The following is a 23,432-nucleotide window of genomic DNA, read 5'->3' as shown; positions in this document are numbered from 1 at the left end:
AATATTGCTATTGTGATTTCTTTGCAATTGTGTACTATGCCTTGTTACTTTATTGCTGTTCATAGAACCCCAAAATAGTGAGTACTTTGCTCACCACAGACATTTAGGTTTGTGATTTTTTTTGAAGTGTGCCTAGTTGTTCATTGCTTCTTATTGATTTAACAGGTATTAATCTATTTTCTTATTCTTTTAATAAAGAAGCACATAGCATTAATTTTACTTATACTTAAAAAGCTATGTCTTCAAGTAATGTTTAACCAGCACTCCAATTCAAGTTGAAGGAGAGTTCACTGGCAACTGAGAAAATTCCATGTCAAGAGTCAGTAAGATATTTAATTACAAAACCTCTTTTTCACATGAACACAGTAGCTAGTAGCTAAGTAAGTAGAAATATTCTTCAGATTTCTTGGAAGTATGAAAGACTAGGGATACTGCAATTAATGCTATTGAGAATATTGCTAACATTAACAAAAATATTCAATACTTTCATTAATTATTGCTACTGGTGATGAGGGCTGCAGAGTTGGCATGCATTCATAGTTTGAACATTTTCACTCTGCAGTTCTGATATTATGTGGAAGAAACAATCTTTGTTTAAGTTAAGACTGCTGAGAACATTTTTACTTAGGTATAAAGGTCAAGCTGCTATCATTTGTATTTTTATGTTAATGATGTATAGAACACAATGACTTTATCAGCAAATACATGTGCAGTTTTGTAAGTTAGTATTCTAGAGTGTTTACATATTACTGTGACTGGTTTGGGAACAAGGCACGAGTTTCGTTTCTATTTTGATCATTTTATTTTGCTGTATTTTTGGTGACCACTGGCACGCTCATCTTGCAGATATAAGCTGTTGTTCACCAGGGAGTTTTGGCAAGAGAATTGACTGGATCAACGAGTTCATCCCAATGCGGGAAAACAACTTGAATTTCATCGCTGTTGATGGTGAGTCAGTGTCATCTTTATACAAGAAAGTTCACGCTAATATTACTTTGTGTTTTCAGTGTTATCAAATAACATTTTGGCTTTAACTTTGTTTTGTAAAACATTATTGGGATGTTGTACTAGTATGCTCTATTACTTGAATTTCAGTAATTGCACAGAAATCAACCTAACAGTGGAAAAGAATGGAATTAATTATTTTGTGTTCAGGAATATACCTAAAAGTTGTTTGATTAGCTTCTCTCTTACCTCCATTCTTATTTCTAGATAGCGTACTAGCTAATTAATAACTCATGAATTTTATCTGAATATTGACTAGAACAGAAACACCTATGTCATATACTTATTTAGATTTATTTTAAAATACATTACTGGTGTAAGGACATTTCAGGATTACTGTAGTGTCATTCTAAAGATTTTCTTCCATTTTCAAATAGATTATTTATTTGTTCTTTTAACTGGTAGGCATTGTTTATACTTGCTATAGGCTTGCTATCCCAGAGATATAGTGAGTGACTGCATATATGTAATAGTAGAAGAGTTTGTAATATATTTACATAACAATGTATAGTTCAGGTCAATATCATTTAATGTATATCTAGTAATCACAACCTCATTTTATTGTGCTAATTACATTTGTGACTTGACCCAATCTGATCTAACCACGAAGTACATGTGTATAATGTATAAATATATGTGAGTATATGTAAGTAACTTGCTACAGTTACTGCTGTTACTTTGGTCCTTTTTATTCTAGTTGTTTTCACTTGAGTTGTTCCCATTGTCAGGTTGTCAAGGTAAATTTACTTTCATAGTCTTGCTATGCTAGTGTTGTGCATTTTGTTGTTTGCTATTGTTATTTTAAAATCTTTTTTCTTTTGGAGTCTAAACAAATCCAAATGTCAAAAACTGATAAAACTAACGCTCAGTGAGGTCAAATGGAAGACTTTATTTATTTTTAAGATTTATTTATTTATGCACACAAGAACTGGGGTACAGGCCAGAGTTGTGAGGGGGTGAGAAGATTCACCAGAGATAGAGTGGGGAACAGAACAGGTGGAGTGACTGAAATACACTGCTGAGGAGAGCATCGGGTGAGTCAGGAGAGGTCTGCTGTGCCATGTGGGTATCTCCTTGGCTGGGGGATCGAACTTGTGCTGTGGTGGCTGTGGATACCTTCATAGGTTGCATGGAAGACCTAACTTTAGAGAGGAGATCCTTACATGATATATCTTTGACATTATATGATTATAAACATCCTCACTATTTGAACTAAATGTTTTTGAAAGAGGCCATTAAAAAAAAAAAAGGAGTAACATGGCACTATATTTGGAGAAAAGGTTTGATTGTACAGTTTTTTTTTTTTTTTTGCCACAAAAAGGCTCTCAATAGTTCTATAGTAAGATTAGACTCTCCCTTCCCATACTCTGAAGTAATTATTAAGTCTAACTTGATGTATTTTTCAAATCTTATTCTTTTGAGACATTATTTTTAGATGATTTATCTCAATGTTTTTCATTACTATTTTTTCACTTTAAGCTAACCTCAAATATTTTCAGTTGGATTAGACTTTGGAAATTTCATTAGTATTATAAAGCACTTCAAAGAAAATTATTTGGTATATAAATGTGAGTTTAGTCAAATTTATCATAGTTAGAATAATTTACTATAGTTATCATAATAAATACTACTCACTAAATAATATTTGCTCAGGTCTATGCTAAGTGCTTTCTATAGATTTCATTATATTTTCACATTGTATGGAGTAGGAATAATTATAGTAGGTTTATAAATAAGGAAACTAAGAATCAAGAGTTTAATAATTTGCATAAGGTCAATGGCTAACACAGGATTCTCTACCTGACCTCAGAGATTTTGCTTATATCTCTTCTTATAAATGTTGATTGAGCTGTATGAAGCTCTTATGCCTGCAACTGGCATCTAAGCAGATGCACTTCTGAAGCGTAGTCTGACTAGTTCAAAATGACTTCATCCTACCAATTGAGACACACCAAAATGTCTGACTTAAAACATGATTTTCTAATTTTCCGTGAACATAAATTTTGAGAGTTTACCAGTGTATATTTAACATTGTGTATGTACACATATGGATATATTATATGTAAGAATTTCTTAATTAGAATCTTGATGATTCTTCCTTGGAAAATATGGTGTGTCTTTAGTATCTGGTCCGCTCTTCAGGTAGTGGAATTGCTGTTTAATTAACCCATTTGCCAGAGGCTGAGAACTTTTTCTGGAAGATAATGTACATTGAAATATAAATAGGTAGGCAAATGGTAATATTAGTTTCTAACAGATACATAATGAAATGCAGAAGGTTAGTTTGACCATTGTCAAGGAAAGCCAAATGCATAAATTATTTCGATGTTGTCGAAATCCTGTCCTTGCTTTTCATATTTAAAATCCTTCAGTGGTTTCTGTAAGATACTAGATTATGTTCTTTTTAGTGTACATACACGGCCTTTTATTATTGGGCCATTGCATACTGCTTTAGGCACATCTGGCAGTTATCTCCCTTATCGCCTAACATCACATACTCTTTATATGTTGACCTCAGTTAAACTGAATAGCTTCTAGATATCTTATCATAATTAGTTATTTGGCACTTTTGTCTTCACTAATATTTTCCTTCTTATCATTATGATCTTTCCACTTTGCTCCTTGGTAAGTACCAACTTTTCATTCACTCAGCTTTGTTATCTCTTTAAAGCCTTTCCAGAATACTAACCACTGTCATTGAACTTTACTTTCTTTGATCCTTCCTAGTACATAGGTCTATTCCAGAGCATAAATTTTATTGCACTTATTTGTTTGAATGTCTCTCTCTAACTAGACTATAGATTTCTTAGTACAGAGGCTATGTGCCAATTCATTTTTGTGTGCCTAATTCAAGTACAGAGGCTATGTGCCTAATTCATTTATGTGTGCCTAGATTTGAGCATAATACCTGGAACACAGTAGATGCTTAATAAGCAGTTGTTGAATGAATGAATGATTAATATCTCTAGGAAAGAAAAGATGATCCTCTCAGTGGGGTGATAATGGTGATAAAGTGAATTCCTTGGTGGAGTGCTGCTACACTTTTGGGGAACACTCATTGTGGAATGTTCCTGAGATCTTACCATAATCAAAATACCTACTTAGTGTCCATGTATGGTGTATGTCTGGAATTTTGTTATCTTGAACAACCAAATTTATTTGTTTAATTTTTTAAAACTATGATTAAAATGCTCATAATGGCCAAAATGATCAGAATGACAATTAAAAGATAGTTTTTAAAAAGATTACATTGAGGGCCTCCCTGGTGGTGCAAGGGGTTAAGCACCGCACTATGGAGCAATCCACAGCCTCTGCAGCACGAGTTCAATCCACGGCTGGCCAGGGAGAAACCCACATGGTGAAGCAGACCTCTCCTGTTTTTGCCTGCTGTTCCCCTCAGCAGTGTATTTCAGTTGGTCCGCCTGTTCTGCTTCCCACGCTGTCTCTGGTGAATCCTCTCACCCCCCTGCATCTCTGGCCTGTACCCTAGCTCTTGTATGTATAAATAAATAAATCTTAAAAAAAAATGAAAAGAGGGCCTCCCCTGCTGGCGCAGCGGTTGAGTGCTGGACTGCGAAGCTGCCTGCAGCCTCTGCAGGACCGGTTCGATGCCCGGCCACTGGTGAGGGTCCCACATGGCGTGACAGACCTCTCCTGCCGTGCCCACTGCTCCCCTCAGCAGTGTATTTCATCGGTCTGCCTGTTCTGTTCCCTGCTCTGGCTCTGGTGAATTCTCTCACCCTCCCGTGCTTCTGACTATACCCAGTGCTTGTATAAATAAAACTTAAAAAAAAAAAACTTATTAAAAAATAAAAAAAAGATAATATTGGTTTATAATACTGATTATGATTCAGAAATACAAGATCCCTCTTTTTCAGCTGTCTGTTCCTATACCACACCTACCACCAACAGTCCTCCACCACTGTCTACTGTGTGCCCTCCCACCTTTTCCAGCTCAGTACTTTTATATTCTGAAAAACACTAACTTATCATATTACTCCTTTTGCAGTTTGCTAAACTTTAAGTTGGTTAATATTTTGTCTGCTTTTACTTTTTTTTTTACAAGGGTTTATTTTTGCACAGAAGAACTGGGGTGTAAGCCAGAGGAGCAGGGGTGTGAGAGGATTCACCAGAGACAGAGTAGGGAGCAGAACAGGCAGATTTACTGAAATACACTGCTGAGGGGAGCAGCGGGTGAGACAGAAGAGGTTTGCTGTGCCATGTGGGTTAACTCCCTGGCCAGGGATGGAACTCAGGCCATTGTGTTGGGCCGTTGCGATTGGTAGCACTGAGACTTAACCCCTAGACCAAGAGGGAGGCGGCCCCCTCTGCTTATAATTTAATGAGAATATATATTTAGAGGTCAACTGTTCTTTGGCCCTCAGCTTTATATTGTAGTTTTAACTGAAGAAGAACTATAAAATTAAAGCTTCTAATATTAACTAGATTCTTTTAAATGTTTTTATTTGTTTTACACTATATAATGACAACTTTAGAAAATATAGAGTGAGCTTTGCTGAAATAGCATATTCACTAAACAATTTAAATGAAATGAGGCAAATATTGAGGGGGTTGGAAAGAATGAAATCTTTGTTCAAACTATAGCACTAAGACTTTTAATTTTATAGAAAAATTAATGCACTGGTCATTCAACTTGTATATCCTTTAGCTTATTAAATAGTCAAAAACTTCTAAGTAAATATGTGTGATTTAATTTGTGCTGCTGAGAAACAGCGATCAAAAATGGCAATAAAAGTCACATAATGAAATAAGAATACTAAAAAAAAAAAAATCCAGGGATTTTACTGTGGCTCATTATTCATTCAATTTCTGGCAGCCTTCATGATTACAAATCACTTGATTGACTAACTAGACACTCTCAAAGTGAATTATGAATCAGGTTCATTTTTCCTGGTTGATAGTTGGCACATGGTGTAACTCTTACACTTTATGATATTTCAAATTCTTTTAACAGTAATAAGAGATATAATCAACTCTTTAATTCAGGAAATTAAATTGCCTTTTCAAGAATTGAAATGCAGTTGTTAACATTTTAACAACACAATGTAATTCTTGCCTTTGTAGGGTTGAATTCACAGTGATGACATTATTTTTCAGATTAAAGAAAAAATCTTTAGAATGATTTTCCATCAGGTACAAAACTCTTACTGATAACAGTTTATAGGCTGCCTGAGCTTACATTACAAAAACAGTTACTCAGTATTTAAAAAACATATAATCAAGGAATTGAACATTTAAAATATTTCCCTGTGAAGGAAATGCAGTTTTCCTCAAAAACCAAATGTGTAATGAGGCCACGATGTCGCACACTTAAAAATGTGAACCATTTAGTAGTCATTAATAGAGAGGGTCTCTTTTTGAGTAGGGAAAAGGGTCCATAGTGACCTGAATCTTGAATCTTTCCATTTGTAAAATTGAATCAAGGGGGTCAATTCTGCTTTCAAATGCATTCTGTTCTCTTTAGACTTAAGAAGAATTCTTCATGCATAACTACACTGGCAATTGAGTGGCAGAAAACTCCTTTAGTACAACTGCGTTTTCTTTAATCCCATCTACCCATGCAATTGAAAAGTAAGTGGGTGCTATTTGAAATATTCAAAATTTGAAAAAAATCTGACACAAAATTCAGTCATTGTGTTATTATAAGTAAGTTTCCTTTATTGAAAATTCTCAGCCATGGGAATTTAGGGCCTCAATTGTTTAACGATGCTATTATGAGATCTTCTTACTAATAAGAAAATTGCATATGATAAAGTCAAAATCATCAATGCTAATTGAAACTTTGAATATATAGGGATCACAGAATTGTATTGCCATACTTTCCCCCTATGTGAAAGCAGAATAATTTAGTACTCATAGTTCCAGTGTCTTTTAATTTTCTTTGTTTTCTTTTGAGTAAGATTAATTTGTATTGGAACTAAAAGTTATTGTTATTTCACGGTTTTTAAAAATATGTTTTGCAAACAATTTTTCTGATTAATATTGTACTGTCTCAATTTAGGTGAAAATGTAGAGAAGTAATGTATAATTACGTACAATTTTATAGACACAAATATATGCTTTTTATTTTAGTGCTTTTTTCTCTTTAAAATTGTCCAAAGTTCTTGAATGTACAGCCACCTTGAAATTTAACTTTTGATCTTATGATATCATTAATTTTGTACATTGTAGTTAAAATTGCTATTAAACTTCTCTTATGGGTTAAAATTTTATTTCTGATTAGACAATGAATTATTGATATACATAATCAATTATTACACTCATTTAAAAATTATGACCAAAAGATTAATCTTCCAGAGATTTTTAAACAATGTAGAACAATTTGGTAGAATTGGAATTGAGGAATTAGAAATGGAGAGACATATGATCAATTTATTAATTATAGAAAATAAACTTTAAATCTTTTAGAACTTTGGTAGGTTTTGTGAAATGTCCATAAACTAAACTGAGGCTATAAAATACTCTCATTTTCCTATATGAAATAGATCACAGTGCTTTTTACCTACTGACATAACTGTCCATATGGAATATAAAAGCATTATTGTATTTTTTCGGTATATTAAAGTAAACAGTGTATGATAAAATGGGCTTTTGTATCTGTGACCTGACATAAGTCTTGGAAATAAAAGAAGACTGGAGTGGAAAGGAGGAGACAAAAAATAATTTTTAGGTCACAGAAATGGGCTGAATTATATTTTGATCATTTATTTATTTATGTTGATTAACTAAAATAGATTGCTACATTGTTTTCAATTTGCTTACATTACTTGTTTTCCTTGAACAATTTAGCTTTAGGACAATGGTTTTGAGGGGGAATCGTAATATCCTAGGGATCATGGAAAACTCAAAGAATATATTAAGGGATTTCTGGTATTTGCCTTTCTAGATAAGTTTATAAAGGGGTTAGGGTGTCCGTATAAATAAAATCTGCCAAGTGTTTGTATTCCATAGTTTGCACTTTCACTCTTGACTTTTATTTACTCTCTCCTCTCCTACTAAATGTTCAAGACAATAAAATTTGCATTTTTGTAACATGGATAAAGTATCTCATGTCTCATAAATATGTGTGTGTGAGCTATATACATACACATCTCTCTCACACACATATTTATATATTTATATATATACATATACATATATTTATAATATATATACACACACATATATATATATATCAGTTCAGCATTACCTAATGCTCTAGCTAGGATTTCTAATACCATGTTGATTAGTAGTGGTGAGAGTGGACAGAATTGTTTTATTCCAAATCTTTGTGGAAAGTTTTCAATTTTTCACCATTGAGAATGATATTAGTTGTGGGATTGTCATATATAGCCTTTAGTTTGTTGAGGTATGTTCCATCTATCCTAATTTTGGGGTCAGTCTTTATCATAAATGGATGCTGAATCTTATCAAATGCTTTTTCAGCATTTATTGATGTGTTCACATGATTTTTATCTTTCCTTTTTTTTTTTTTTTGAGATTTATTTATTTATTTATTCAAGCACTGGGTATAGTCAGAAGCGCGGGAGGGTGAGAGAATTCACTAGAGCCAGAGTGGGGAACAGAACAGACAGACTGACGAAATACACTGCTGAGGGGAGCAGTGGGCGCGGCAGGAGAGATCTGTCACACCATATGGGACCCTTGCTGGTGGCCGGGGATCAAACCAGCACTGCAGAGGCCGCGGGCAGCTTCCCTGCCCAGCGCTCAACCCGCTGCGCCACCAGGGGAGGCCCTCTTTCCTTTTGTTAATGTGGTGAATTACATTGATTTATTTGTAGATGTTGAAACATCCTCTGTCCCTGAAATAAATTCCACTTTGTTATTGTGAATGATTTCAATCAATTATTGAATTCCATTTGCTAATATTTTATTTACTTATTTATTTAAAGATTTATTTATTTATTCATAGTGTTAGGGGGAAAAGGATGTCCTAAAGCTAATTCCATACAGGCTTTATAGACTCCACCCCCCACTCCAGACCAAAGCCAAAAGACACTGGGAACTCCAAATCCCATCACCACCAAAGGGAAGGTGGCTGGGACCTGAGGGTGGGGTTAAGCAGCCAGGTTTGCTATAAAGCCAGACATGTGGGCTTTGGAGGGGATCCCCCATTTTGGCTCTCTGCCAGCTCGCAGAGTGCCTTTGGGTTTCCAGGTGGGGGATTGGGTAGGGCGCATTAAAGACTTTATTTCCCTATTTTCTCCCTGAGTTGTACATTTCCTTAATTCCCTTTCCTTGTAAATAAACCTTTTATTAACCTTTTGTGTGTGCCTGTAGTGGAGTATTAATAAATCCCTTTTAAGCACACAGGTGAGGACCCATAGCCAGGCAACCCATTTTATATCGGGGTTGCCCTATAACAATAGAAGAACTGGGGTATAGGCCAGACGTGGGGGTGTGTATGTGAGAGAGATGTTATCACCACTGAGGCCTGAGTTACATCCCTGGCCAGAGAGCTGACCCACATGGCACAGCAGACCTCTCCTGTCTCACCCACTGCTCCACTCAGCAGCGTATTTCAGTAGATTTGCCCGTTCTGCTCTCCATTTGCTAGGATTTTATTTAGAATTTTTAATCTATGTTTGTCTGTAGGAAATTGGTCTGTAGTTTTCTTTTTTTGGTGGTGTCTTTTTCTTGTTTTGGTATCAGGGTAATGATGGCCTCAAAAAATATATTAGGCATTATTCCCTTTCACAATTTTTTGGAAAAAGTGGATACTTTCTAGGAAGCATTTAAGAAGGATAGGTATTTTTTCATCTTTGATAGGTTTGGTAGAACTCAGTAGTGGTCTGGTTTTCGGCTTTGTTTTTTGTGTGACTTTTGATTATTTTTAAAATTTCCTGCTCCTAATTGGTCTGTTCAGATTTTCTGTTTCTTCCTGATTCAGTCTCAGATGGTTGCATATTTCTAAGAATTTGTCCATTCCTTTTTGGTTGTTCAACTTACTAGCAATAAATGCATATACTAGGGGCCTCCCTGGTGGCTCAGGAGTTGAGCGCTGGGTTGCGAAGGTGCCCGCAGCCTCTACAGCGCTGGTTCCATCCCCGGCCTCCGGGGGGAGGGTCCCACATGGCGCGCAGACCTCTCCTGCCGCCCGCTGCTCCCCTCAGGAGTGTGCTTCGGTCCTTCTGCCTGTTCTGCTCCCTGCTCTGCCTCTGGTGAATTCTCTCACCCTCCCGCACTTCTGACTGTACCCAGTGCTTGTATAAATAAATAAATGTTTAAAAAAAGTATATACTAATCTCTTATGATCCTCTGAATTAGTAGTGCTTTAAAAACAAATAATTTATTATATGCTAGATATTTTATAAAACTTCTCTTAAACCAACAAAATTAGCAGGCAACTATTAATCAGAGACATTCTGCAAGGGAGGGGAAGGCAGAGGATCAAAACAGGGGAGGGAAGGATGCAAGAGACTATGATGGTGGTACATGGGTGAAATGCTAGTGGGAATTTTATGTGGAATACCCTTGAGAGGCAAGCATACATTGTACAAAATTGAACAATGATATAAAAATACATATATAAATATATTTTAAAGAAAACTTCCCTTAAATCCTACAATAATAGCTCCATTTTGGAGATGAAGAGACGAGTGTTCAGAGAGATTAAGTAACTTGTCCATGGTTATGCAACCTGTAAGTGATAAAGTAGGATCAAGTCGAATTCTGTGTGAATCTGTAACCTATTTGTTTTTCTATCCCTCTAAGCTTGTCTTTGTGTGAAACTTCTTAACTGGTTGACTGGCGTTCTTGCGTCAATCATCTTAATCTTGAACATCTCTTTATATTCCTATTCAGGTGTTTTTATGTCTTCTTCGGAAAAATGTTTATTTAGATCCTTTGCCCATTTTTATTAATTTATGTATGTGTTTTTTTAAATTTATATTGTTATTGAAGTGCCATTATTTTACATCCTTGGCAGTGTTTGACAGTACAGGATGCCATTCCCTCACCCCACAGTCACCATAGCCCTCCTTCCTCCAAAGGGCCTATAACCCTCCATCATATAGTCCATCGTATTCTCCCTGCCGTTCCCTTCCTTTGCCCATTTAAAAAATATGGTTTTTTTTTTGGTTCATTTTTTTTCCTATTGAGTTGTATGAGTTATTTATATATTTATCAGATATATTATTTGCAGATATTGTGTTTCAACTTTCTGCCATTGTAGTTTTCATTTCTAGAAATTTGATTTGATTCTTTTTCAAATAACTTTTTGTGGTTTGCTGTACTTGCAGATATTTTCAAGCATGCCATTTTAAAACATGTAGTAATAACAGTTTTACAATTTTTATCTTACAATTCTAGCATTTGAAGTCTTAATTTTTTTCTTTTTTTAAGTGGTTGTCTTTCTATTTTTTAAAAATTTTATTTATTTTTGTGTGGAAGAATTGGGGTATAGGCCAGAGGTGTGTGTGGGGTGTGTAAGAGAGGACACATCAGAGACAGAGTAGGGAGCAGAACAGGCAGACTTACTGAAAGCTGTTAAGGGGAGCCACAGGTGAGACAGGAGAGGTCTGCTTTGCTATATGTGGGTTAGCTCCCTGGCTCTGCATTGAACTCAGGCCTTACCAGTGATATAGCACTGACACTTAACCTGTAGGATACTAGGGAGGCCTTCAGTGGTTTGTCTCGTCTTTCTTTCTTTTTTCTTTTTTTTTTTTTAGAGATTTATTTAATTTTGCATAGAAGAACTGGGGTGTAGGCCAGAGGTGTGGGGGTAAGAGGATTCACCAGAGACAGAGTGGGGAGCAGAACAAGTGGATCTACTGAAATATACAGCTAAGGGGGAGCACCAGGCAAGACAGGAGAGGTCTGCTGTACCACAGGTGTGTTAGCTTCCTGGCTGGGGTCAAACTCAGGCCTTAATGGTGATAGCTGAGACTTAACCCCTAGGCCACCATTTATGCAAGGAAAACTTGCATAAAACCCAAAGGAAAACCTTTGGGGCTTTGTTTCCAAGTAAGCTTTGTTACCTTTTTCACTACCCTTGCAATTTTATTTGGAAAGTCCTTGAGGCTAAGAATAAAGTTAGCTTCTTATAGGTAACTGTACGGTAAATGAAGATTGCTTAGCCTTTTGCTCATCATCGGCCTCTGTGGCTATCACCTGAGGCCTTGAATAGAGGATGTATTTGGGAGTGTGGGCTCGGTGTATACATACCTGATGGTGGACACCTGGAGTATGGTGTGGGAATGCGTAAAAGGGTTTAACCTGGGCCTGGAGGCTGAGTATATAAGGGCAGCATCACAGAGGATGAAGTGGGGCAGAGGACAGTGTGGCAGAGTGTAGCAGAGAGTAGTGAATAACTATGAGAGGAAAGAGTGCATAGAGATTTGCAAGGGGCCTATGTTGCTGTCTTGCTGCTGGCTTGTTTCGCCTGCGTACTATTAGAAAACCTGTGAGGATGATGCCAAGGGCTCCAAGTTTCTCTTTTATGCTGCCTGAACCGATGGTGAACCTACCCAGCCTGGGATGGTTGCAGAATAGTAACTTTTATTAAAGAACCTAAAACCAGTCCAACCAAAATCACACTTGAGGTTCTCTAATTAATCAAACTAATGAGAACCTAGTGAGCAAACCTCAAAGAAGACCAGCTTGCAGCCAGAAATTTTTATTAGTGGAAGACTGTGAGTTTTATTTTATTTTTTCAAAAGTTTTATTTTATTTATTTATGCATACAAAAGCTGGGGTGTAGGTCAGAGGTGCGGCAGGGAAGGGTAGTGAGAAGATTCACCAGAGACATAGCAGATTAACTGAAATACACTGCCGAGAGGAGCAACAGGTGAGGCAGGAGAGGAATTGCTGCGCCATGTGGGTAGCTCCCTGGCCAGGGATCAAACTGGAGCTGCAGTGGCTGCTGAGAGCTTCATAGTGGTGAGACTTAACCCCTGATGCCCCCAGGGAGGCCCAAGACTGTGAGTTTTATATTTAAGTCTATTCCATTTTGAATTAATTTTTGTGAGTGGTGTAAGATATGGTCAAATTTCTTTCTTTCCCATCTGAGAACAGAGGTTCCCTCTATTTTCCTTTCCTTTTTCCCCACTGCTCCTATTAGTGCCAGAGCAGCCTTCATTGAATTCCTGGGGTGTAGGTTTGGGAATTGGGAGAACAGGTTTTGTTCTAGATATTGCTTTTGAGGACCAACTTAAAGTGGAGAGGGTTTTATGTTAGACACACCACCTTAGTTGGGGCCCTTTAATTTCATTATTTCAGAATTGAAGATTAAACTTGATAATTGGCAAATGTCTTTAAATTGACTTAGGTGTTTGCTGTTCTGCTTACTAGAGAGATCAGCACCAGTGCTGTATTTCACCCAGAATTTGCTCTCAGCGTTCCCCATTGCTATGTTATTCCAGGTGATTGCATTAAAGAAAAAAATCTACATTTTTACTAAAACTAGCAACAACAAATGTTGGCGAGGTTGTGGAGAAAAAGGAACTCTCCTGCACTGTTGGTGGGAGTGCAAACTGGTCCAACCACTATGGAGAGCTGTGTGGAGATTTCTGGACCTACTAAACATAGAGCTTCCATATGATCCAGCAATTCCACTCCTAGGTATTTACCCAAAGGACACAGAAACATCAATTCCAAAGAGCACCTGCACCCCTATGTTTATAGCAACACTGTTTACAATAGCTAAGCTTTGGAAACAGCCCAAATGCCCAAAAATATATGACTGGATCAAGAAGATGTGGTACATATATACCATGGAATATTACTCAGCATTCAAAAAAGATAAACACATGCAATTTGCAGCAACATGGATGGCACTGGAAGGGATCATGCTCAGTGAAATAAGCCAAAAAGAAGAAGAAAAATACCGGATGGTCTCACTCATAGCAGGAATCTAGAAAACTTAAATAAGGGACCAGGAAAATGAATAACTATAAGAAAGTGAAAATCAAAATCAACAAAAAACTATGAACCAGAGACACTTTTGGCGGGGTGGGATTGGGGTCAGAATGGGGGTGTTGCAATTGTATGGGGAATATAAAAATAAAATTTATTATAAAAAAAATAAAAATCAACCAGAAAATCTAAAAAAAAAAAAAAATCTACATTTTTACTTTTCAGCAGGAGAGATGGTTCTTAGATGTGGATGATTTTGCTTTTCCTCCCCTCTCCTCTTGACCTTTGTCAATGTCTGGAGGCAATTTGGTTTTTACAATTGGGGTTGGGAAGGAGCTACTGGCATCTGGTCAGTTGGGACCAGTGATGCTTCTAAGAATTCTACAATGCATATGACAACCTTCTGCAACAAAGAATTATCCAGCTGTAGGGTAAAGAAAATATCAGGCTTTTCTGCCCTTCCGCCATCAGGATAGATGATGGATCCTTGTCCTGAATGCATGCCTGATGGCGGGCACCTGGAGTAGGGTGTGGGCATAGGTAGATGGGATTCAGCTGAGCTAAGACTGTGCTTTTAAGGGCAGCGTCACGGGGGGGACGCCAGCAGCCCCAGCCAGCAGCAGCAGAACCTGAAGGAGAAGCCGAAGCAGAAGCAGAGAACGCCAGAGAGCCCAGATAGAGTGAAGACTTGCTGGGGGCTGGGAGGCCTGCCAGCCTCCCAGCCCCCCAGCCAGCACCCCTGCCTGCCATATGCCTGGTGAACCCCAAATAAAAAACCTGCAAAACTACTGAGGACTCTGACTCCTCCTTTACCCGATCTGCATGGGATCAGAAAACCTGCACTGTATCCAGTCCTGCCCTTACAATTGGCGTATGTCGGCAAGATCCATGCAGACGGGTATTGGAGCCCTCCGAAGACCTGGAGGGACTAAGGAGAACAGACTTTGCCTGTGACGACGCTGGAGGCACCATGGCGGTATAGAAGATGGATACGTCCACGAGCTACAGGATGAGACCTGGCGTGAAGGAGACGCCCGAAAGGACCAGCCAACGACACCGGAAAGGACCAGCCAACGACACCGGATAGGACCAGCCAACGACACCGGAAAGGACCAGCCAATGACCCCTGAGGCAGCAGGCCATTGCTGAAGCAGGGAGAGGCCAATGGACTGATAGACTGATGAACTGATGATTTTGGACTGACAATCCTGCCAGAAGGCGGAGGACCTTAGCAGGTTATGTTTATTTTTTGAGAATCTGGGGGTGGCCAGTGGGCCTAGATGGCCAAAAGCAGCCTGTGTATGCCCAGTGGCCAGGTGGAGGAGAAAAGCCAACTGAGAAAGCAAAAGCTGGTACTGATGATAAGTTGAGAAGCCCTGAGCGGCTGTTAAGCAGCCTGGGTATGCTGAAGAACTGTGAGTCTCATAAAATCACCTGTGGGTGATGCCCTGCTCATTCTTGAGCGAGGGTGAGGAGCTGAGGAACCTGTCCTTGGGGGACGGGTGGGGAATGTGGCTTGGGGTGGAGCCCAAGCCGAATGCAGAGTTTGGATCCCCTACCCATGTGATTGTGCAGTGGGTTGGCTTGAGTGCAGGGGTCTGTGAGTCGCATGGGTGGCCATGAAGGCCGAGTGTTGGAGCGACTGCAGACAGAAACCCTGAGGGTTGGCGATTACCCCCAACAGAATAAAATGGCCAATCCCAGAGCTAGTGCATCCTGGGGGTGGATGCTGTGTGTGCCTTGTAGCCGAGACTACAGCCAGAGAAGGCCAGGAAGCCTGACGGCTCCTGGTGTGTTATAGCAGATGCCGTGTGTGATTTCCCCTCCCTCGTATGAGCAGTGCCTTCGGCAGCAGATTTGGTGGCTCATCTGCTGGTACCAATAATTGTCTTTTGCACTTGGTTGGTGCCCTGCCTGGACTTATTTGTGTTCTGTTGTATTTTGTTATGTTGTATTTTGTTATTTGATGTATTTGCTTTTGTGGGCCATGGCTGCATTGTTTGTTTGCTTAGAAAATTGTATATGTATGTATAGACTGTGTGGCAGAAAACCCTGAGGGGGTGGACTGTAGGGTAAAGAAAATATCAGGCTTTTCTGCCCTTCCGCCATCAGGATAGATGATGGATCCTTGTCCTGAATGCATGCCTGATGGCGGGCACCTGGAGTAGGGTGTGGGCATAGGTAGATGGGATTCAGCTGAGCTAAGACTGTGCTTTTAAGGGCAGCGTCACGGGGGGGACGCCAGCAGCCCCAGCCAGCAGCAGCAGAACCTGAAGGAGAAGCCGAAGCAGAAGCAGAGAACGCCAGAGAGCCCAGATAGAGTGAAGACTTGCTGGGGGCTGGGAGGCCTGCCAGCCTCCCAGCCCCCCAGCCAGCACCCCTGCCTGCCATATGCCTGGTGAACCCCAAATAAAAAACCTGCAAAACTACTGAGGACTCTGACTCCTCCTTTACCCGATCTGCATGGGATCAGAAAACCTGCACTGTATCCAGTCCTGCCCTTACACCAGCCTAATGTCAATAATGACAAGGTCTAAATTACAGTCTTCCATTACTGGAAATGGAAGTTAAAGATGATAGTTTATAATTTTTAAGAATTGAAGGATTAAATAAATTGCCATCCTTTTACAAATTTTATTTCATGCTAGGTAATTGTTATCAAGTTTTATATGCCAAGTACAGAAAATTTCCTACACCAGTTTTTAATGTATGAATGTTACTATAAACAACATATTTTTTCATATAGTGTGTTTCATCCTTGGTGTTCAGCAGGGTCAAAACTATGGTCATCTCAACACTTGCCTCAGGCACAAAATTCAAAATGAACAAAACATGAAAAATTTTAAATAAAATATTCTGCTATATCGGAATTTGAGGGGAAAAACAGGGGTATTGATTTTCTATCAAATTTAAAATTTTGATATTTTGTTCATTATAGACTTTTTTGCTTTAATTCTGGTTGTTTAAAATATTGCATTAAGTATTATTTCCCTTAGTGGTGGAGTTTTTTGGCACCCCCTAAATTTGTACTGCATTGAGTGTCTTGCTGCGCTCATTTTAGTCCTGGCCTTGCTTTTTGGTAAAACTAGCTAACACAGGTTGGAGAGACTGCAGCTGACACTAGATTTTTTTCCAGAGACAGCACAGGTTCTAGGACTGCTGCTCTACCATTCATGGGTTGGAGGGAAGGTTTGAGGGACAAGGCATTGATGTTCAAATATTCAGTTCTCTCTAGTTATACTTTGAGTAAAGACTCTTGCTCATAAGATTTAGGGTAAAGACTCAAAAGCGCCATAGGTCTACCAAGCATGGCAGTAAGAAAGAAGTCTCAGGAATACAGTTGACTGTTAGAACATAGCTAGCAGGATTGAGGTTGTGATTTCTGTCAAAGGAGATTGTAAGATCATGACTTTTGCTATTCCTGGGATGAAAGAGAGTAATGAGAACTCATTCTTTCGGGCTGGGGTGTATAAGAGGAAAGGGTACTCTCAGAAGCTTGGGTTTGGTGGTGCTGTTTATCACATGGGAGAAGTGAGGCTAGTAGAAGCCAATTGTTCAGTTTTTACTATATCCTGAGCTCCCCCAGCTCAAGATGGTGAATGACTGAATGATAAAAGGATATAAGATTATATTGAAGCAGTTTAGATATTCCTTACCTTAGTGAAAATGAACTCAGATACCAGGGTAGGACAGAGCCTATGCACGTATGGTAGGAACATAGTGGACACTTATAGGGAGCTTGGGAAAGCCTGAGGCGGGAGAAATGCAGTGAGCACTAATGTTAGAAAGTGTTTTGAAGATCCCGTTTCTAAACTGTCATAGAAAAACCCATTTTCTTCTATTAAGGCAGCCATATGTGTGTCATCTTAAGCACTCATGTACTTACATGCACAGTATAATAGAGTGACTGTCTTCCTTTACAGGTATTGCATGCTTTCCCCCCAGAATCTCTTACTTCCGATTGTATCACAACAATTTTATTGTGTTTTCTAGTGGACAAAACATATTTAGTTGTGTGTGTGTTCTAAAATGTTTTAAAAGGAAAAAATCTTCTTTATCTCTGTGTACACATTTGTAGGATATGTCCTTATTTTAGATTTTAGCACAGCTCTACTAAAACCATAAGAGGTCACTTTTGAATTATGCCAGACAACGTGTTAAAAGCTGCTTCTGTCTATTTGCATTATAGAGGAAACACTGAAGACTTCAAAGCAGTTTTTAGTGCTGGAATGTCAGAAAAGTAAAGTGAAGCTGGCAATCAGGTAGGATTGCATGACGACAGCCCCTTGAGCCTGTTTGGTAAAGCTTTAGAGCTACAAAGAATGATGGGCTTTGCAAGCAGTATCTTCAGAGTGGGTTAAGATCATTGAAACACAAAGAAAGAAAAAGAAATGGAATTCAGCAATGTTTTTATGGAGAATAGGCCACAGCAGTACTCTGAAAGATTTTTGACACACATTCATTAGGCGTATTCCCCTATTCAAAGAGGATATCCAGCATTAATGATTATTATTTACTTTTTCATGACACATTTAACTCCAGTTCCTCAAATAACTGTAATGTATTTTTTTGAACTAATACTGATGATGACTCGAAAATGTTCAGCATAAACATATAGTAATTTAGTAAGCTAGTTGGCAGCCCTGAGTGTGTTTATGGTCATGAAGCATATTCCAGAAACTAAGTGATTTGCTTTTTTGAAAGCACATGTAGGATTGCCAAAATGTCTTGTTCATATTTTGGACTAAACCATGTAAGTCTTAGGATCCTGTGACACTAGCCTGCCTATAAATAAGTTGTTTTATTTTTTTCTCTTTCTTTGTTGCTTTATTCCTTATGTCTTGTAGATTTATTCTATTGTATACATTAACTTATTAACAGTATTTTATTTTACTTATTTTTAAAAAAGATTTATTTATTTATGCATACAGGAGCTGGGGTGCAGGCCAGAGGTGTAAGAGGGGGGTAAGAGGATTCACCAGAGACAGAGTGGGGAGCAGAAGGAGGCGGATCTACTGAAATACACTGCTGAGAGGAGCAGCAGGAGAGGCAAGTGAGATCTGCTGCGATAGCTTCATAGTGCTGCATCTTAACTCCTTGCGCCACCAGGGAGGCCCCTTAACAACATTTTGAAGTTTTATGAAGTCATGGTGTTTGCTGATTGCTTAAATTTTTCCTTTAGTTTATTATAGGTAGATAATCTAAGTTATGTTTAAATAGGGTTTTATCTTTTAAAGCTTAAGAGTTTATCTCTCAAAAGATTTCTATTTTATTTTTTTAAAGATTTATTTTTATTTAGTTATGCATATAAGAACTGTGTGTAGGCCAGAGGTATGGTGGGTGAGAGGATTCACCAGAGACAGAATGGGGAGCAAACAGGTGTATTTACTGAAATACACTGCTGAGAGGAGCAGCAGGTGAGATAGGAGAGGTTTGCTGTACTGCAGTGGCTGGTGATAGCATGATAGCGTGATAGCACTGAGACTTAAACCCCTGTACTACCAGGGAAGCCCAAAAGACTTCTACTTTATTTTATTTTATTTTTTAAAGATTTATTTATTTATGCATACAAGAGCTGGGGTACAGGCCAGAGATGCAGGGGGGTGAGAGGACTCACCAGAGACAGAGTGGGAAAAAGAGCAGGCAGAATGACTGAAACACACTGCTGAGGGAAGCAGAGGATGGGACAGGAGAGGTCTGCTTCGCCATGTGCGTTGCTCCCTGGCTGGCCAGGGATCAAACTCGTGCTGCAGAGGCTGCTATTGCTTCATAGTGTGGTGCTTAACCCCTTGCGCCACCAGGGAGGCCCAAGACTTCTATTTTAAATCCCCTTTTCAAATTTTTGTTTCTCATTCTTTTTAAAGAATATTTAAAATTTTTCCTGATATTTGTGTCAACACGTTTTTTTCTTCTTCCCTCTTTCATTTTTTTCTTTACTGACATTTTTTAAATAAATGCCTGTGACTATGCCACATATGTGGCCAAAGAGAGAGTTTCTATCACGAATGATGCAAAGGAAAGGCCTTTTCACTTCAATTTCTCTCTAATGGGCCTCATAGTCAAAGGAGTGTCTCTTAATGTCCCTTGGTCTTGTAACATAAGGGTTAACCTTTCTTAATATACTTCCTGCTCTATAGAGGCCATATTCAGTCTTTTAGAAAAGATTATGCTTCCTAAAGTTGCATAACATTCAAACTCTTGTAGATATCTATTTAAAAATTTATGCTTTCTGAAACAGATGGTTTTTGACTTTTGGACAAAAGTAACAACAGAGAACCAAGAATTAGGAGAGCCACACTTGGGAAATTATCTTCCATTTAAACTGTGTAGCCTAATTTTGCTTATGAAACAGGCAATAGCAAATCCCTTTAAAAATGTTCGTGGGAGGTAGGTCAGTAAATGTTCTGACTCCAACTCCTAATATAGCTTTTAAACACGCTTAGTCTTAATTATTTCATGGGTAGTGCTCTTCTCTGCTTGGTGGGGTCATGGGAATATCTTTGGCTATAAGACCCTCCTAACTTATTTTCCTCATTGTTAGAATTAAAAATGTATCTATTGATGCTAAGTAAAATTTTCAAAAATTTTGCTAGTAGGGATTGCATGATTTTAAAATATGGAAGTGGGATACATAGTCACTAAAATATTTTATGATATGATTTTTATTATATACATCACTTTGTATGTGTGATATTGCTTTCTTTTAATGTTCAGTTGAGATAGCCTTTATTTTGTTATTTCTTATAGCAGTCTTATTGGAAGTTCTTCATTCTCCTTTTCATTGAATGAATAAGATTCATTATTGAAAAATGATATTAGTGTGACATACGGAGACTTATAGTAGGAAAAGCATAAGGTATAGTATTAAATAGACCTGAATTGGCATCCTCACTATTTTTTACTAGTCAAGTAAACTTGGCAAACTCAGTTAACCTTTCTTAGCCTTCATTTCCTCACTTGTAAAACAGGAAAGATATCAGCTCATAGGTTTATTGTTGAAACTTAAATAGGATATTTGTGAAGATGCTTTATAAAGTGTAAAGTGCTAAGCAATAATTTTAATTCTAGTTAATATGTTATTTACCTTTATACCTGGAAGTAATTTTCTTTTTCTTTTCTTTTTTTTTTTTTTTAAGATTTATTTATTTATTTATTTATACAAGCACTGGGTACAGTCAGAAGCGTGGGAGGGTGAGAGAATTCACCAGAGCCAGAGCGGGGAGCAGAGCAGGCAGAAGGACAAAAGTACACTGCTGAGGGGAGCAGCGGGCTGCAGGAGAGGTCTGCGTGCCATGCGGGACCCTCCTCCGGTGGCGGGGGAGCAGCCAGGGATCGAACTGGTGCTGCAGAGGCTGCGGGCAGCTTTGCAACCCAGCGCTCAACCGCTGTGCCACCAGGGAGGCCCTTTCTTTTTCTTTTTAAATTTACTTCTGAACAATATACAGAGAATACAGAATGCTGGCAGGGATGCAAAGCAAGTGGAACTCACATATTTCTTTCTTTTTCCTTTTATTTATTGTGCTTTTTATTTGCTTTGCCCTAATGTCTAGTGATAGTGAATAGCTTTTCACTTGCTTATTTGCTATCCACATATCCTCTTCAGTAAAATATCTGCTCCCGATTTTCTAATTGGATTGTTTGACTTTTTACTGTTCCTCCTCCTCCCTGACCAACGGTTATACTATTTTGACATTTCCTCCCTCTGACCTCTTACCTTCAGATAACTCACTTTGGTTATTAGTGTCCATTAGTTTTTAATAGATATTTTGTTTTGTTGCATTATTTACTATGTAAATGTTCAATGTTTGTCTTTGTCATTCTGACTTGTTTTACTATGCACAGTTCTCTCAATCTCCTTCCAGTTCACTATAAATGGTGTCATCTCATCTTTCATTATAGCTGAATGGTATTCCATTGTGTGAATATAAAATATAACATGTCTTCTTGATCCAGTCCTCTATTAGTGGGTATTTAAGTTGTTCCTATGTCTTAGTTATTATAAATAATGCTCCAATAAACATTGTAGAGCACATAATTTTATGAGTTGAAGGTTTTATGTTCTTCAGATGGATGCCCAAGAGTGGGATTGCTGGGTTATAAGGTATATCCGTTTTTGGTTTTTAAAGGTAAATCCAGATCACTTTCCAAAATGACTGTACCAATTTACATTCCCTCCAACAATGTAGTAGGGTTTATCTTTCTTCACATCCTCTCTTGAACTTACTGTTGGTAGTGTTTTTAATATGTGGCATTCTCGTAATTGTGGGATGATATCTCATTGTGATTTCGAACTATATCTCTTTTATTAAAAGCAATGATGAACATTTTTTGATATATTTCTTGACTTTCTGGATAGCGTCTTTGTTGAGTTGTCTGTTCATATATATATGTCCATTTATTAATTGAGTTGATTTTTATTGTTAAGTTGAATTTTTTTTGTATCTTGTATATTAATTCCTTGCTGTTTGTATAGTAAGTAAATATTTTCTCTCCTTCACTAAAATGTCTTTGTAATCTACTTAGATCTTCCTCTTCTGTGTAAAGCGCCTTTAACTTGAAGAAGTTTCAGTTGTTTATTTTGCTTTTATTTCCTTTGCCATTGGAGGTCCACTCTCCAAATCATCTTTATCACTGATGTCATGAAATATATCATCAACGTTTTCTTCTGTATGTTTTATTGCTGCAGGTCTTGTATCTAAATCTTTAATTCAGGGCCTCCCCGGTGGTGCGGCGGTTGAGCGCTGGGTTGTGAAGCTGCCCACAGCCTCTGCAGCACCGATTCGATCCCCGGCCATGGGGCGAGGGTCCCACATGATGCATAGACCTCTCCTGCTGCCCGCTGCTCCCCTCAGCAGTGTACTTCATCAGTCTGCCTGTTCTGCTCTCCGTTCTGGCAAATTCTCTTACCCTCCCACGCTTCTGACTGTACCCCAGTGCTTGTATAAATAAATAAATAAATCTTAAAAATATCTTTAAAAAATAAATCTTTAATTTATTTCTAATTTATTTTTTGGCATGGAGTTAGAGAGAGGTCCAACTTCATTCTTTTTCATGTGGCCATCCAGTTTTACCAGTATTATTTGTTAAAGAAACTCTTCTTTGCTCAGTGTATGTTAGTGATAAGGATTTATGGCAGTGATAAGGATTTATTTCTGGGCTTTCAATTTTGTTCCATTGATCCATTTGTCCATTTTTGCTAAACCATAGTGTTTTTTTTTTAAAGATTTATTTATTTATGCATACAAGAACTGGGGTACAGGCCAGAGGTGAGGGAGGTGAGAGGATTCGCCAGAGACAGAGTAGGGAGCAGAACAGGCAGACTGACTGAAAACACTGCTGAGAGGAGCAGCGGGTGAGACAGCAGAGGTCTGCTGCGCCATGTAGGTTGCACCCTGGCCAGCCGGTGATCTAACTCTTGCTGCAGAGTTTGCTGATAGCTTCATCATGCTGTGCTTAACCCCTTGCCCCACCAGTGAGACCTCCATAGTGTTTTAATTACCATTGCTTTATAACAAAAGTCAGGGAACATGATGCCTCCATTTCTCTTCTTT

At 38.3% G+C, this 23,432-nt stretch overlaps 1 long non-coding RNA gene across 2 annotated transcripts in view; it reads left to right on the top strand.

The window, feature by feature from the left end:
- The window catches only part of LOC119260187 (uncharacterized), a 142,767-nt gene that overhangs the window by 13,239 nt on the left and 106,096 nt on the right, over positions 1-23,432 (top strand). For both annotated transcript variants that reach the window (XR_008549400.1, XR_008549401.1), the window contains exons 3-4: positions 847-948; positions 6,491-6,597. This is a non-coding gene — a long non-coding RNA (uncharacterized LOC119260187). The remainder of the gene's footprint in view (positions 1-846; positions 949-6,490; positions 6,598-23,432) is intronic.

Source organism: Talpa occidentalis, unplaced genomic scaffold, assembly GCF_014898055.3.
Source record: "Talpa occidentalis isolate TD23 unplaced genomic scaffold, MPIMG_talOcc4v2.1 talOcc4.6, whole genome shotgun sequence".
NCBI lineage: Eukaryota > Metazoa > Chordata > Mammalia > Eulipotyphla > Talpidae > Talpa > Talpa occidentalis.
The sequence above is the reverse complement of the archived record's forward strand: the minus strand, read 5'-3'. Positions and strand labels throughout refer to the sequence as shown.